General features: G+C 37.5%; 1 long non-coding RNA gene across 3 annotated transcripts in view; it reads left to right on the top strand.

The window, feature by feature from the left end:
* LOC136866391 (uncharacterized) overlaps positions 1-17,875 on the top strand; it is a 93,606-nt gene that overhangs the window by 19,182 nt on the left and 56,549 nt on the right. For all 3 annotated transcript variants that reach the window (XR_011017936.1, XR_011017937.1, XR_010859536.2), the window contains exons 3-5: positions 1,641-1,715; positions 8,154-8,226; positions 11,929-12,045. This is a non-coding gene — a long non-coding RNA (uncharacterized lncRNA). The remainder of the gene's footprint in view (positions 1-1,640; positions 1,716-8,153; positions 8,227-11,928; positions 12,046-17,875) is intronic.

The raw sequence follows: 17,875 nt of genomic DNA, 5'->3' as shown, positions 1-17,875 counted from the left end.
CAGATGTTTAAATACGATTTTAACATTCTTCTGGATACTTTTGTAACTATAAAATATCACGATTGGATTACCTACGCTATGTGCTCTTGAAGTCTGTCATTATCTCAACTTGTAAAAAAAATAGAGTTGTCCATCTTTTTAACCAGGCTATAGATTTATACATTTCTATAAAAAAATTTCATTGTGATTTGATAGAATCTGATGATGCTCTTTCAAAAATGAAACATGTCATTCTATTTTAATTAAGTTATTTCTTTTTTCAGTTTTAATTCCATTACCATACAATTTCTTTTTCAGGTAGTTCATAAATGTATTTATACAAAAATAAGTTTTGGTGGACTGAAAAACCTAATGGTTATAAAATAAATTTTTTGAATGTTTAATTTCTGTAGATTTCTTTGTTGTGAAGTTGAATGATAATTTGCATTTTTTTTTTGTACATTCAGAGTTATTACTACGTGCCTAATTTAAAGTTTTTGTTTGAGATTATGTAGTTTTGCATGAAACATTGTTTGTGCGGCTGTACAGATTGTCTGGAAAGAAGTTGATCCTTTCAAATAAATAATAAAATTAAGTTAATAATAAAATTAATGAAAAGTGAAATCAATTCATTCAAATTAAGTTATACATATGTATGTACGCATCATGCTATAGATATGTACACGATTCTAACTGTCACTGGGACTGTCACCCATCAGCCTAGTGACTCCGGAAACTATGGATTCAACACTAATTTCAGTCATTTTGGACATTTTCCTTTTCACCCCTTCTCAACCCCCATGCAAATGGAGGCTGAACTTGACTTAAATGGCATCCAGAGTGTCACAATTCATCTCATTGACTCTGAAAACTGTGGGTTTCACACCAAAATCAGTCATTTTCAATCATTTTCACCCCTCCTCTAGGGGTCTTACGGGTGTCTTACCTCAACAATACTTTTTCAGATAGTAAGTTAAATATGTACCAAGTTTGGTGGAGAGCTATGCTGGAACATGCTCACATTCATCTGTAATTTCTATCATTTTGGACATTTTCTTTTCCATCCCGTCTCATCCTCATGCCGATGGGACTGAACTTGATTAAAACGACATCCAGAGTGTCACTGCTTATCTCAAGGACCCTGAAAACTATAGATTCTACATTAATATTAGCCATTTTTTGTTATTTTTACATTTCATCCCCTCCCCTAGGGGTGTCTTGCCCCCCCCCCCCAACAGGTTTTTTATTTTATTTTATTTTATTTTATTTTTTATTTTATTTTATTTTTTTTCTGATGCAGTAGTAACTCATATTTGTACCAACTTTGGCTGAGAGCTATGTTGGAACATGCATACAGACGTCATCTGGAGTGTCACTATTCATCTCAGCAACCCGTATTTAAGTTTATTCTGCTTGCTCCCCCCCTCCCATATACACAGTGTCTTTCTCCAGATAGTAAGTCATGATGATGATGGTTAAATCATATGTGTACCAAGTTTGGTTGAAATTGCTCCAGTGGTTTAGGAAATGTGGCATACAAACAGACCGACAGATACAGAACCTTCTGTAGTGGGCAGTATTTTACATACTTCTGATGTACAGTATAAAAACCCTTACATGGATTGTTTTAATCATAATTAATACTTTTTGGTTTATTATAGGTCAGTAGCTCTTCTCTCAGATGCCAGCAGAATGGACTTGGAACCTCCAGATTGGTGAAGTTTTTTAAGTTTTAGGTGAGTACTTGTAAATTGTATTTTATTAAACATTTTGAAACCTCCAGACTGATGTTTTAATATTCTGAAGTGTACAGAGTGAGTCAGAAATATGGCTACATTTTTGATTGATTGCTTATGCATACCTGCCAACTTTTAGAAACCAAAAATAGGAAGATTTTTTAATTGTTGGATTTCATCACATATATTTCACCACAGTCTATGTGAAGAAAGGTCAGGATAAAAGGCATACATATCTACAGTAACAATGCGAATTGACCATTCAGTTTAAAATCTTAGAGTAAGAAAACATAAAAATTGTTACAAGAAAATGTACCTAAACACCCTCATTTATGACACATACGAATAATAATATTTATTTCACACCGACAAACGCAACGAAATGCATAATACAGTATTCTTGCATAATGAATGCACTTTTTTGACGAAAAATACAGGCGAAAACTTCGGATGCGTAAATTATTCAAGGAATTCAGATATTTTCAAATTATTTATAGCTCATTTACATTTAAAAGATACATCAAATATACCGGTAATATAAACACAATTGGTTCAACAACTCATTTGCGGTTATCGTCATTTGGCGTAAAATTCCGGCATGAGATTTTTTCTGAAAAGTCAAATAGGGTACATCAGGTAAGTTAGACACATAGGTTTGAAGTACCGACACTGGAAAACATTCTTCCCAGCTGACAGTACGACCTGAATGACATACCGGCAAAAAAAGAAAACTGTTCAACACGTGAAGGGCCGGGCAGCGAAGGAGGGACCGTGCTACATTACCCCAAACCGTTCGTATCCAATCTTGTACGAGTGACGTATCCATCCACCCTTTTTCTTGAACATGAACGTCCATCACTTGCGGAAATTTTGCTTTGGGCATTGTTTTTCGTTTTAGAACAATGTAAGGTACCGGTACAAGCTTTCTGCCATCAACTGTTACAGCAAGCATTGTACTGTAGTACATCATTGTTTTTTGCTTCCGGTAGCACGTACGATAACACTGTATGTTCCCTTCTTATTGATTGTTCGACTTTGTGGTATATGGAAACTGATTGGCGTCTGACCTGCGGTTGCTATAAGGGATATCAAATATTCCTTCACTTTACACTTCTCAATCACAAAGTGATGAAAATGTTTGAACTAATTCATCATTTTATGGCGTAATGTTGTTCTTCATCGAAGAGAAAGTCCATTTCTCTTCATAAAATTAATCAAGCCTCGGCTAACCTTTAGATCCGAGACACTGACTCCATGTTCTGTGGCTATTTCTCATTCTTTAAAATACAGCATTTTGTGAGAAACGGCTTATCCAACATTGCTTAACAAAATCATATATTTAAGCAGATAATCCTCTACTTGCAGAAACTTGCCACTTTTTGGTCCGACAAATGCTTTGCGAGACTTGTTGGCCACTTGAAGTGCAGTTCTGTTACCGCGGTGGCGCACATTTCATTTGGACACATACTTGCTGCCTGCTGCTCTGTTCCCGTATGTTTCGGCGTAACTGATCTCCGCGAGTTTGTATGATGCAGTAGTACTCCAATACTGTGGACTGACAAACAATTTTGAGATAACAGAATGTCTCATACCCGAAACACTCGTAAAACTAGTGCAGTGGGATTTCCTGACGGCTAATAACAGCACGTTGCCCTGTGTTAGGAATACCCACTTTCGCAATAGAAAACCTGCTACTTGAGTAGTTGACATCTTTACTTCGAAACGCATCCGGAGCTGAATGATGGACGTTCAAAGTTGTGGGTGCATCAAATACGTGAACATTTCTTTTTCTCTATTTTTCACCCAAAAATATTGCGATGCGTAAATTATGCAAGGGTGTTAATTACGTGAGAAACTACGGTAGTTTCCTTTATCAGACGGTAAAATGAACGGAAATTTATAGGTATCTCTGAACACTTGGAGATAACGTTTGTTATTTTTTTGGCCATACCGAGAAAGGAAAATACCAGAAACTGTCACCGACACAGCCCCTTTAAAAACATTCTACTTATTAAAATTATGCACTGAAATACGCAAAATTACCACATACAAAACAATTCAATATGTCCCATACATTATTAACATACGACTTTGACAGAGGGGGAAAGCATAGAAATGCAAGAAAAAACATGTGGCCTACAACTCTGACGAAACTATGCCCAGAAACTATATTAACAGCACCAACAACACAATAACAAACTCATTCTTTCGTCCCGATTAACTGAGTCATTAGTGCGTGTTAGCCTCTTGCTTGCAGGGCGATTGCTGCCCCGAATCCCCAGTTGTGTAAAGCACACATGCTGCTGTGGTGAGCAGGAAACACGATACACGAAGGCGATGGACAAAACACTCATGAAAAAATGAAATAAAGCATCAAATGAGGTTTCGTAAATTACACAAGGACATAAGAATTTATCCTTTATCCTAGGGGAAGAATATTGGCTGTACTAGAGGTTATATTAGTAAAAAATCAGAAGAAGTAAAAATGAATCAGAAAATCGGAAGACAAAGTAAAAACCGGAAAGTTTACGGGTAAATAGAAAGGGTTAGCAGGTATGCTTATGCTTAATTATAACTCTTACAGGTGAAAGAATGACCCAGTTAGAAAATTAAGGCCTGGCACTATCAACATACAAAAATGCAACAAAAGCATCAACAATACCAAGTCACATAATTGCCTCAAACTATTTGCCATTAACATCATAGCACAGTCAACAAAACTTTGGAAAATCACTCCTTGCTTTCTGATACATGAACAACAGTATAGCACGAATTTCTACCTCTGTTACTGTTTTCAGCATGTCGATGTCTCGTGCTTTTCAAGCATAAATTTTCTCCTTCAAATGCCCCCACAGTGAATAATCACAGGCTGTGAGATCAGGAGAGTGAGCTGGCCATTCTGTCGGCACTCTCCTTCCCACCCACCTGTTTGGTAATTCAGGTTTCAAAATTTCCTTTACCGCAATAGCGTAGTGAGGTGGTGTACCATCCTGCTGGTACATGCAATGTTGGTGCTGAACACTTTGCATCACTGGCACCACAACTTCATTGAGGATTTGATAATACCTGTCACCATTAACTCTCTCCCCCAAAATTCACATGCCTAGCAATCCTTCCCATCAAGACTGTCATTGATCCACATTTCATATTCTTGTTTTGAATAACTTAAGGATTTTTACTCACATAATAATGACAGTTGTGTCAGTTAACATTCCCATTTGCCTGGAACACAGCTTCGTCTAAAAAAATGCAACTTTTTGTACCAAGATTCGTTAATTTCACTTTCTCTTGTGACAAATTCACACTGTTGCAACCGCCTGTCAGGGTCATCTTCTCTCAGTTCATGAACAAGAAGCAGCTTGAAATTCCTGTACTTCTCATATCTCAAAACATGAGAGATACTGCACTGACTGATGTCAAGTTACAAAACAATAAATTTGATTTTTCAAGATCCACCTTTTCAATACAAGATGTGTTGTTGATTAAAATTACAACCTCATTTATTTATGGTACCGGTTTCAACATCCATGGACGTCATCGTCAGCCAATTAGGGTCATTATACAAAGATACATATTAAAGTTAAAACACACAAAACTGACCCTCATAATTAAAACTATCTATAACAGGTTAAAATACAAAACATATTAATCATAAATATCCAGGTTTGAATACGTAATTTGTACAAGTTTGACAACTTGTTAGTCACAAATAAAAAACTGAAACTTAGAAGCCTCGCCAAAAAACAAGTTCGAAGTCTTTGACACTCTTAAAATTTATAGATTTGGGTGCTTTTTGCGGCATTGGTAGTCACAACATATGCAGGGAACTGTATGCTGAGTGCAGTGCAGTAACAGGTTAAAAGAGTGGTTGGTGTTCCTCTGTGAGCATAAATTCGACACTAAGTCAATAAATAATATATATGAAAACCATCTTCATAAGATACGATGTTATGTCATATTATACTGGAGCGAGTGGATCTTGTGGCCGGAACTGTGTGTTGAAGATGTTAAAAGATTCTTGATCCAATGCAGGCCTGTAGTATGAAAGATAAGAACGAGTTAAACTCGGATAGTGGAAATGGGGCAAGAGAGTAAAACTTTATGAAGAGACTCACCTCAGTTGGCTGGTTGTGTGTGCTGCAGAGTTGAAGAGGAACTGACTAGGAAGTCGTGTGGACCGACTGGGGAAGGGAGGGAAGAGGGAGGAGTGTGTTAGGGAGGGGGAGGGGTAGGGGCGATAGAAGAGGCGGGATCAGGGGATATCGCGTCAAAGTGTTACGGCCTATCTGAAAGAATGAGCTATTTTTTGGAGTTTTAAACATATTAAACACTGCAATGAGAACATCAAACAGGATTTTCAGTTTCTCAGAGAGGTCGTTTAAATTAAAGTTTGAATTTAAAAATTGGTCTAAGTGAATGTAGCAGTTTTTGGTAGTGTGTAAAAGGGGGCCTTTGCTAAGCATGTCAAGGATTTCAATATCCTGGTGTATTGCGTAAAATTTGTGTTTAGCTGGCCTACTGCGGAAAACCTATTATACCTACTTGCATTCGTATGTTCATGTACCTGATTTTTATGCTCCGGCCAGTTTGTCCAATATATGAGCTGCTGCAGTCATTGCATCAAAATCTGTATACACCTGATTTTGAGAAAGTTAGAACTATTGATCAGGTTGGAATTGTGTAGAATGTCTGAATTTCTATTGTTAGTTCTGAAAGAGATGTTAACATTATGTTTCTTAAATATATTGGTGACGTTATATATGGTTTTATCAAAAGTGAAAGTCGAATTTTTAAAAATAAATATATCCTTTATTAAATTTGATTTCGAGCGATGCTTAAATTTATTGATAATGCGTTCAATAAAAGTATTGTTATAACCATTGAACTAGATTTCCAGGGACTATTCCAGAGTTGTTGTTGCTTCAGTGCTGCTGCGAGGTCTTCCAGGAGATTTTCCCTCCTGAATGTTTCCTGTTGTCAGCAGTTGTTGCTATACTTTCCTACAGTCGACAGTAGCAATGGTATGTTAAAATCACGTCTCGCGCATCTCACAGCCTCATGATCGTTTCGATAAGCAATCGCCCATGCAGCTACGGTAACATGCTGCTGCATATTCTGCGCCATTTGGGTAAACAGTGTAACCGATTTTGTAGGTGCATTGTTGTATGTCGATAGTAAGGAAGCTTGACTCTCTGACAGTGCCTGTAAGAGTTATAATCAAATATCAGCAATCAATCAGACGCATAGCCGTATTTCTGACTCACCCTACACTTGTAAATTGTATTTTATAAAACATTAAAGAACCTTCAGTGATGGCAGTTCTCAACCTTCTCCCTCAGATCTTTGAGGCTACTCAAATGCAACTTTCCAGACTCTTTGTTTTTACAACTCCAGATCTGTAGAGCTAACGTTTGAACAGTAATAAATATAAAGTTACTACTCTTATATACCTGTAATTTTTACGAGGGGTGCATGTAACAATGTGGCAAAGGAAAATTAAAATTTCGCTAACCAAAATTGTGCAGATTAAAATAATTTGGAAAATTTATAGCAGGCGATGTGAACAAGTGGAGAGATGTAACTCATAGTTCAAATATAACAGTTTTGTTTTTATTTCTAAAGGCATATTTACTTTTGAAAAGTTTATTTTTACTATAATAAAAATTATGTACTTGTAGGCTCCCATTTTTGATCCCCCTTTTTTTTTTTGTTGCTTCATTTTCATGTACTGGTTTGCATTGCCTGCCAAAAGTTAAAAAAAGTACTCTCCAAAGTACAATTAAAACTAGTTGAACATGCTTTATTCTACCAGTAAGTTGTGGAAAACACCTTGATATTCAGTGCATATATTGGGTGCGATATTACCCAAATGATTACACCATTGTACAGGCATAGGCATAATTCGTTGAGATATCTTCGCCGGTGGAGGTCCATCATCTTCCTGTATTTAACACTCCACATTTTCAAATCCTTCGATTTGTATTTCAAAATCACTACCACTACTGCTGTACCGGTATAACCTCCTAAATCAACACATTCGTCCTGCAAATACGGCATCTCCTCAACAGTAACACGACTCATCGTGCCGCCATTTCCATTTACATCAAGTGCGGCCTTGCCACGATACGTGCGTCGCATATTTCTAAGAGCATTTAAACTACTATCCAGAGATCAATAAACATTATGATACATAGCAATCTTTTCTAAATACTCCATGCTAAGAGTGCCAGTAGTTAACTCTAAAATTCACCAAGAGATGGCAGAGGTATACGCTCCTAAAACACAGGTACGACTTAGTACGATATATGACAGAATGGGATTCTTTTTTCACTACAACTTAGTACAACATATTAGGGAGGGTGTTAAGACATCCCTATAATAAATGAAAATACATCTGATATGTGATATAAAAAACTATTATTTTTTGGTTTATTATAGGTCACCAAGTCTTCTATCAGTTGCCAGCAGAATGAATTTGGAACCTCCAGATTGGTGAAGTTTTAATTTGCAGGTGAGTACTTGTAAATTGAATTTTATTAACATTAGCTGCCATGGGGGTCCATTCAGACCTGCTGTACAGATATTTATTAATACCTAAACCAGGCCAACTAGGTAACGTGAAATGGAATTCTTATTCTAACTGCATGCATTCTAGAGTGGAAAAAATTAACTGTGATATCTCAAGAAACTCTTTTTATTCATCCGATAATGTAACGCTGTCCCCTGATTCAGTCTGCTACTACTTACAAAATGATGCAATACATGATGTTACTGATCGGGTCGCCATATGATTTTACGTAGCAGTAACAAAGATGAAATTGAGCATTAGAACAGATTATTTAACATTACAACGTATTTCAGCACGGAGTGTGACAAGAAATAGGGAAGGCTTACTGGCTGGGGAGAGCCTGCGTTCGTCAGCCTGAGAAATTTTAGTTAGTGGCCACGCTTGGCCGCCAATGAAGCAGAGTAAATCTATAACCTGCAGACTGTACTCATCGGTGGCAGGCTACGACGCTTGGTTTCAGATCTGAAGCCAGCCAGCTTCCTGGTTGCATCTACGTAATCACTCATTTTCATAGACACTGACACGCAATGGACTGTAACGCTGTGAAAGTAAGCAAACAGTGTGGCTCTTAAGTTCTCGCGCCAAAGCTCCCGTGAAAGGCTAAATAGTGGTCAGTGCTCAGTTGGGTCGGCAGGTTTATTTTAAACCTAGAACTGTTAACTGTCGCATGTTCAACACTTTGGTCCCTGCTGTAGTGGCACTGTATTTCATCACGTAATTTCCTCAGTTCTTCAACAGATGACATGAGTCTACTTTCTGTTATTCTCGATGTCCACAGTAGCAGTGCGTTCAGTTTAATTCACAATTATAACACCGAGCTGGATAGCTGCAGTCGCTTGAGTGCGGCCAGTATCCAGTATTCGGAAGATAGTGGGTTGGAGCCCCACTGTCAGCAGCCCTAAAGATGGTTTTCCATTTTCACACCAGGTAAATGCTGGGGCTGTACCTTAAATAAGGCCACGGCCATTTCCTTCCCACTTCTAGCATTTTCCTGTCCCATCGTCGCCATAAGGCCTATCCGTGTCGGTGTGACGTAAAGCAACTTGCATAGTTATAACCTCTTTGGGTGCAATGTCACAGGAATAAATGAGTGCAGTTTTCAGTGCCAATTCTGTAGTGTTTGTAAACAAACCTTCACAGGCTATGCTTTGCTATTCTATTTCATTTTATTTTATAGGTTTCCGTTTGGTGCGAGTTACTGACATCTGTATATGTCTTGTCATTTGATTGATTATATGCGTTTTTAGTACAATGTGTGTCTTCATTAAGGAAGTGATGAAGTATGGCAAAATTTGTTGGAGATGAAAGTGTCGATGAGGATATGGGGAATGAACCAACAGATTCCGAGTCAGATTCAGTTGCATCACCTATTTCTTTGCATCAAATATCGGAAAGTGAACGTGATGACGAGCAACCTATCGTAACAACTTGGTCCTAAGGTCACGCCTCCTGAGCAGGGCATGCCAGTACTCTTTCATTTTCCTAATCTGTTTACCCCTTCAGGGTTGGTTTTTCCCTCGGACTCAGTGAGGGGTCCCTCCTCTACCGCCTTAAGGGCAGTTTCCTGAAGCGTGAGACTTTCGGTTGGGATACAACTGGGATGAGGACCAGTACCTTGCCCAGGCGGCCTCACCTGCTATGCTGAACCGGGGCCTTGTGATGGGGGGGGGGGGAATATTGGAAGGGAGAGGCAAGGAAAAGGGAAGGCAACAGCCATGGACTTAAGTTAGGTACCATCCCAGCATTTGCCTGGAAGAGAAGCGGGGGAAACCGCTTTGGGGAGGGTGAGGTGAGAATCGATCACACTAACCACTACACCACAGAGGCAGACACATGCCAATACATTTCCCTAATATTTTCAAGAAAATACCTCTCAGAATGATGAAACATTTGCTAGTGCATAACAGATACATTATTGTTTGTTTGTGACAATTGTATTATTATTGTATCATTATTTTGAATTTAGAAATTACACCTTTTGAACAGACTGTACATTTTTTCTAGTCAAAACATATATGCAATTTTGTGTGAACACGACAATCCTCAGTGTATTAGCTTTACATAGATTTATTTCATACCTCGTGGATATTTTGTTATTTAGAAAAGTAAAAGCTGCCATATATGGCTGCTGCCACAAGATTTAACATTGCCAGGTCTAGGGTTAAGTAAATGTGCCAACCTGATTGGAACGGAAGTTGTGAGCCCCTGAATGTTAACATTTTTGCCTTGTTTATGCTTTATTATCAGTATACATTCACAATAAAATAGGAAATAGGAGAAATCATGTTTCATTCAAAATGGCACCTAAGTGGGGGTCGCCAAATGTAGCATGGCAGCTAACTTGTTAAACACTAAGAAAGTAGAGAGAGGGCAATACTTGAGACATTCCAAGAAATAGCAGTGCTCGCATCTAACATGTTTTGACTGACTTACTGACTCATCACTGAGCCAAAACTAACTGGACATAAAGAAATTAAATTTTGGGGATACATTTATATTACAGTGCACGTTTCACTATGGGAGGATATTTTTTATTTTCCCTCGCTAAGGAGTGATAATGAATTGTTTCAATGAGTATATCTATATCTCAAAAACCTAACAGTTTACAGATGTAAAAAAATTGGTATTTCGAATCTCCTTTAAAATTAAAGAAACTTTTTTTTTCCCCTGGACAATCCGCTTAGGTGAGAAGAATATCAATGCCAGCACTGACCCCTGAACATACCAAACATGTAAAGGAACTGGCCAGACCTTCACCAGATCAGGACACATGGTTCTTTTTCTTGCATGTTTCCTTGAAATGCACGTGAGCGAAGCCATGCATAACAGCTAGTCTGAAATTAAGTGTGAAACACCCTTCAGGCTGCCACACACAGAAAGCTAAGATAAGCTACTTTAAACTGTGCAATACCAGGCTATGTTGTGCTGTGTCACAAATAAAAAGCTAGGTTAAAATATGGTAGGCAGCCGTTTAAAGATGGCTTCTTTTTGTAGAAGACGAAGGAAGAGGAAGAGGTTCTGTGTACGTGAAATTGGAGGAGGAATAATTCATGGTGAATTCAGTCATTTGATTCAAGCATTCCAGGGAAATGATGAATTAAAAATTATTTTTGTCTAAATCAGGAACTCTTTCATGAACTTCTCTCTGTTAAGAAAAAATGAATATGGGGTACCCAAATTATAGAATGAAAGGTAAAAATGTAGGTAAAAGCAAAATATGATTTCCAGAGTTCCATTTATTTCTTGCCAACATTTGTCTTTAACATTTTACAGACAAGAATATTTTTGTATCTCTTCTATCAGTTTTTTATCTTTTGGTCTGCCTTCCATGATAATTAACAAATACAAAAACAATTAAGCAATATAATAACTGCTGTATTGAGGTAATTCACAAAAGCCACACACATGCTAGACACCAGGCAAAATAGTGATTGTGTGCATGTGCGAAGTCAGCTTCTGCTATGAAAATCAGTCCTCCTTGACATTGCTTAGGTTGATACAGATGTTGATTCCCATAGGGAATAATGGGCCATTTATATTGGTATTGCTTAGGTTAGCATAGCTTAGCTCTCTGTGTGTGCTGGCATTTACATGTAAATTTAAAAAATCATAATCTGATAAGCCTAACATTTTTTGTTGTTGTAGCTTAGCAAGTCACCACACCTGGGAAACTGGAACTGGATGATGATGTCACCCAGTCTTCTCTCACTTGCCAACAGAATGGACTTGCAGTCTCCAGATTGGTGAAGTTTTCAAATTATGGTGAGTACTTGTTTGCAGTAAATTTCCTGTTAATGGCCTGTTATTCTTGTAACAGTGTTCAGGAAACTATTGTTTGCATATAAACAGTGGTTGGTTGTTATTGATGTTTGCACCTGGTTAGGAATTATGTTACAAATATAGCTTGGAGGCAGATGATCTGTAGAAAACTGGCTCATTAACGTAATGCCATTGTCATTAAACCTTCCCTGTGATAATGTGGATGGAAAAAATTTTCTCCCAGAACTGGAGTGTTTATCGTAGAGATGAGAGAGATTTAATAGGAGGGGGGAAAAAAGAAACTAAGCTATGAAAAAGTTAAGGATGAGAAATATGAAATTTTTCATCTCTAAAATTAGGCAATTTCATATTTCACTTATACACAAAATAGTTTGTGACAGTATTTATGGCTAGACTAGACAAACGATATCATTAAAAAACCACAAATAAAGCTTTTTGTGGATGATGTTATACTATATATAGAATAATAAATAAGATACAGGATTGTTAGCAACTGCAAAAAGACCTTCACAGTGTTCTAATATGGACAGCAGACAATGTTATAATGGTGAAAAGGCAGATTGCAAGTTTCACCCACTAAGAGTAAAAGTCCTCTCAGTTTTAATTACAGTGTTAATGGGGTGAAAGTTCCTTATGGGGAGCACTGTAAGTACCTATGTTTTAATATAAGTAAAGATCTCCATTAGGGTAATCAGATTAATGGGATTGTAAATAAAGGATACAGATTTCTTCATATGGCAGTGAGGGTATGTAGGGATTGTAGCAAGGGTGAATAAGTCTTGGTATGACCCAAATTAGAGTATGGTTGTAGTGTATGGGACACTCTTAGAGTATTTCAGTCTAATGACTGATTTGTCCGTGCGATGAGTCTTCTCCAGTTGGGTCAATCTGTGTGTCTGCATAACCCCTGCATCCTGACTTCACAAGAAATGTCATCATGAATGCATAGCTGCCAACCCTTCCGATTTATCCGGAAACTTTTCATTTTTTAACTCGTCTTCCGATTTTCCGATTTATTCTTACTTCTTCCTATTTTTGACAAATATAACCTCCTGTACGGTTAATAATCCTCCCCTAGGAAGCGTATTTACTTGATTGTTTATTTCGAGTGTATCGTCCGTCGCCTTCGTATATTGTGTTTCCCGCTCACCACAGCACCTGGGGATTCGGGACGGAAATTGTCCTACAAGCAAGAGAGGCTAGCGCGCGCTAGCGACTCGAGATGAAAGAATGAGTTTGTTATTGTGTAGTTCGCGCTCTGTTTCTGCATGTAGTTTTGTAGTTTTGTTGGAGTTGTAGGCCACATGTTTTCTCTTGCGGTTCTATGCCTTCCCCCCTGTCAAAGTCGTATGTTCATAATGTATGAGATACATTGATCTGTTTTGTATGTTGTAGTTTTTTAGTATCTCTGTACGTTTGTATTCATTCTTACTTCATAATTTTAATGAGTTGCATGAATTTCAGGGAGTTGTGTCAGTGACAGTTTCTGGTATTTTCTCTTCACGTTATGGCCAAGAAACATAATAAACATTACCTCCAAGTGTTCAGAAATACCTATAAAATTAAATTTCCGTTCATTTTATAGTCTGATAAAGGGAACTGTTATGCATTTTGTTGCATGTGTCTGTGTGATATAAATACAGTATTATTATTCATATGTATATGTCATAAATGAGAATGATTAGGTACATTTTCTTGTAACCATTTTTATGTTTTCTTAGTTTAAGATTTTAAATTTAATGGTCAATTCACATTGTAACTGTAGATATGTACGCCTTTTATCCTGTCCTTTTTTCACCTAGACAGTGGTGCCATATATGTGATGAAATCCAAATAAAAAATCTTGTTATTTTTTATTTCTAAAAGTTGGCAGGTATGTGAATGTCTTTCTTGGTCTTCCATGAGGGCGTTTTCCTGTTGTTTTTTACCTACCAAAATTTCACATTCCTCCCATCTAAGAAAGTCGTCTCTTCCTAATCTGACTGAACAGCTGTCTCTTTTCTTGAACAATGTACAACACCTCAGTGCTGGTCTTCTACTCCTCCCAACATTCCATTGCAGCCGATGCCATCACCACATCTCAAAGGCCTCTAGCCTCTTAATATTGCAGTCTGTTAACGTCCAGGTCTCAGCACAATAGAACGCAATAGACCGAACATAATATTTAATTATTCCTTTACATAAGATGAGGGACATTGTTTTCTGACATAGAAGCGACTGTTTATCTCTGAACGCTTGCTTTGCTATTGCTATTCGTGTTTTATTTCAGTGTGACACTGAAGGTTTTCTGTTATGATCTGGTCACCACAGGCACACCACGTGCATTGGACGTGAATTCCTACTAAACATCATGACTTTTGTTTTATTAATATTCATTTTCATACCAAATTCCTTAGCTTTTTCATTCAGTTTTTGCAACATTTTGGATAAAGTTGTTTGACTACCCACAATTACAGCTTGATTATTGGCAAATTTGATGGTCTGCATTAGCCTCCCTCCTATTTTCACCCCAAGCATGGTTTTTATTATAGATTCATGGATGATTTCCTCAACAAAGACATTAAACAGGAATGTTGAGAGCAGACAGCCTTGTCTCAGTGTCTGTACAGAGGCTGTTAATTCATTGTCAAACCTGATAACTACATTTTGATGTTCATATAACAGCTGTATCATGCGATTTGGGCAACCTATCTCAACAAGAAGTGGAAACAATTTGTTCCATGGCACTTTATCAAACGCTTACTTGAGAACGAGGAAAGGTCAAAAGGAAAGCAGCATAATTTGTTCTGAGTGATTTCCAACAAAGGAGTAAGGTTATGAAAATGTTGCAAACATTAGGCTGGGAAAATTTGGAAGCAAGGAGACAAGCTGCTTGACTAAGTGGTATGTTCCAAGCTGTCAATGAAGAGATGGCATTGAGTGACATGAGTAGACAATTAACCCTTACCCAGTATAGTTGGTCCGTTATTAGTAGAGCTGGGATTTCTATGTAATTACATATTTTGTTCCTTGCTATTTAGGTGCTGGGAAAAGTCATATGTTCACAAAACACTATATTAGGGTTATTATTACTGAATTTCATTTTACATATTTTTTTATATTTGTGGGTATTATACATATTCTTAGTGATATTACATAAAATTACATATTTTAGCGTTTTCCTGTTTTCATATATAATAAATTGCTGAATTGAAGTTTCACACTTAATGTGGGGCTGTTGTCTGTTCTCTCAACAGGGGGATTAAGGTAATTATGAGTGACAGGTATTTGAGAGGATGATAGGGTGCAGGTAGAGACCCTTGCAAAATAGGTTATTCTAAAGGTTCCAATTAGCTGCAGGAAAACTGTTACTTTACATGTGCCAGTCTTAAATCTTTCATCCCTTTTAGAGTTAATTGCTTTACAACTAGCCACTTTCATGTTGGAGTTTCCAGGCATATTTTCTAAGCACATTTCTGTAACTTATGTACTTAGGAGTTTACAAATCTGTTGTTAGAGCTGTCTTCCTTTGAAATGTCTCAATTAGGTTTTAGTTTCTTTTGAACAGCTGAAGAACATCGTTCATGAACATCAGTTTCCTCTAGAGTCAATATGGCACCAGTAGCGTCCTCGCTGGCTTCAAAGTTAAAATCATGGATTGCAGTTGACGAGTCCTTTGCAACTGATAGCAAAGTAGTGATTTGCCAAGCATGCAACAAACATATCGCATGTTCAATGAAATCCCAGCTTGAGCAACATGCACGAAGTGCTCTGCATAGAAAAAACCAACAGATGCAGCCTTCACCTTCAAGTAACCCTTTTTATAAAGACTTATGGAGTGCAATGATTGCAGCCAATATTCCATGGTATAAACTTGAAGTGCCTGAATTTACATCTTTTCTGGAAAAATACTGCAAGCAACATGTTCCTAACCAATCAACACTACGCAAGAATTATCTTCAAGTCTGCTATGACGAGGTAATGCACAACATAAGACAGCATATAGGAAATTCTTTCATATGGGTTGCTGTTGATGAAACAACAGCTGCTAAGGGTAGATTTATTGCAAATCTTGTGGTGAGGAAGCTACAACCTGACAGCGCCTCAAAACCATGTTTGATCTACTGTAAAGAGCTAGACTATACAAATCACTCAATTATTGCAAGATTAGTTAATGATGGATTAAGAGCTCTGTGGCTGACTGAGATGAAAGAGGAAAAGGTATTAGTGATGTATTCTGATGCTGCAGCATATATGCTTAAGGCTGCAACTGCTTTGAAGGCGTTTTATCCCAATATGCTCCATTTTACATGCTTGGCTCATGGACTGCAACGTGTTGCCGAAGATATTAGAGCTAAGTTTCCAGAAGTGAATAGATTAATTTCAGCAACAAAAAAGGTTTTTCTAAAAGCTCCACAACGAGTGCTATCTTACAAAGAGCAATTGCCAGAGATACCACTGCCGCCGGAACTAGTGTTAACGAGGTGGGGGACATGGATAGAAGCAGTTAAATTCTATAGTGAGCATCCAGATGCTATAAAGACTGTGGCAGATTCTTTTGATCCTGAAAATGCTGTATCTATTAGTGAATCACAAACTGCCTTTAGTGACTCCAAAGTGGTCTCCTCAATCACCTACATCAGCGGCAACTTCTGCTGGCTTCCAGAAACCATCAAACGTCTAGAAACATCAGGACTGCCACTGCAAGATTCTATTGCCATCATTGAGGATGCTATTGAAAAACTAAGTGCTGTGCATGGGGAAACTGGTGCAAGTGTATTGAGTAAATTGCAAAAAGTGTTGAAGAGAAATCCTGGTTATTCAACATTTCTCAGTGTGTGCCGAATTCTAAATGGAGATGACGTTGATCCTCCTGAGAACATTTCTCCAGCAAAAATTCCGCTCCTAAAATTTGTCCCAGTTACATCATGTGATGTTGAAAGATCTTTCTCTGCATATAAGAACATCCTAAGTGACAAATGCCTTTCCATGACCCCAGAGAACATTGAAAAATACTTAATAGTTCACTGTGCTAAAAAATTGAAGGAACGTGCTTTGAGTGTTGAAAATAATAATTTTCTATTGAATATATGTGTGATATATTCATATAATATGACTCCAAAGAACATTGAAAAATACTTAATTGTTCACTGTGCTGCAAAATGTAATATAAAGCGTGTTTAGTGTGTTGTAACTGATAAAATGGTAAATTTATATTAATTATATTATATTACATATTTTACTACATATTTTGGTGCTTTTCGTTACATATTTATGTACATATTATGCCACTTGATACTACATAAAAATCCCAGCTCTAGTTATTAGACATTATAAATTTTTCCCTTACCCCTCATATAAAAGTTCTCTGCGCTGTCTCTACTACTCGTATTTTAAATGTGTATTTCTATCCTATATGCGAAAAAGGGGCAGCAGCCTTTCAGAAGATGCAAGGGCGGCAGTCTAGATGATTGACTAATATAGTGTTGTAATAATACTTAACATGGCTTACCTGTGTTGATACTGCTACACGGCTGAAAGCAACGGGAAACTACAGCTGTAACTAACTCCCGAGGACATGCAGCTCTCCCTGTATGAATGATGTACTGATGATGGCTTCCTTCCAGGTAAAATATTCTGGAGGTAAAATAGTCTCCCATTCAGATCTCCGGAAATCTAATTGTGATGGGAGACTGGAATGCAGTGGTAGGCCAAGGAAAAGAAGGTAGTATAGTAGGAGAATTTGGATTGGGACAAAGGAACGAAAGAGGAAGTCAGCTGGTTGAATTCTGCACTGATCATAATTTAGTCCTTGCCAATACTTGGTTCAAAC

This window comes from Anabrus simplex, chromosome 3, assembly GCF_040414725.1.
Source record: "Anabrus simplex isolate iqAnaSimp1 chromosome 3, ASM4041472v1, whole genome shotgun sequence".
Lineage (NCBI taxonomy): Eukaryota > Metazoa > Arthropoda > Insecta > Orthoptera > Tettigoniidae > Anabrus > Anabrus simplex.
Note: the sequence above shows the minus strand (reverse complement) of the source record. Positions and strands in the feature narration are given on the sequence as shown.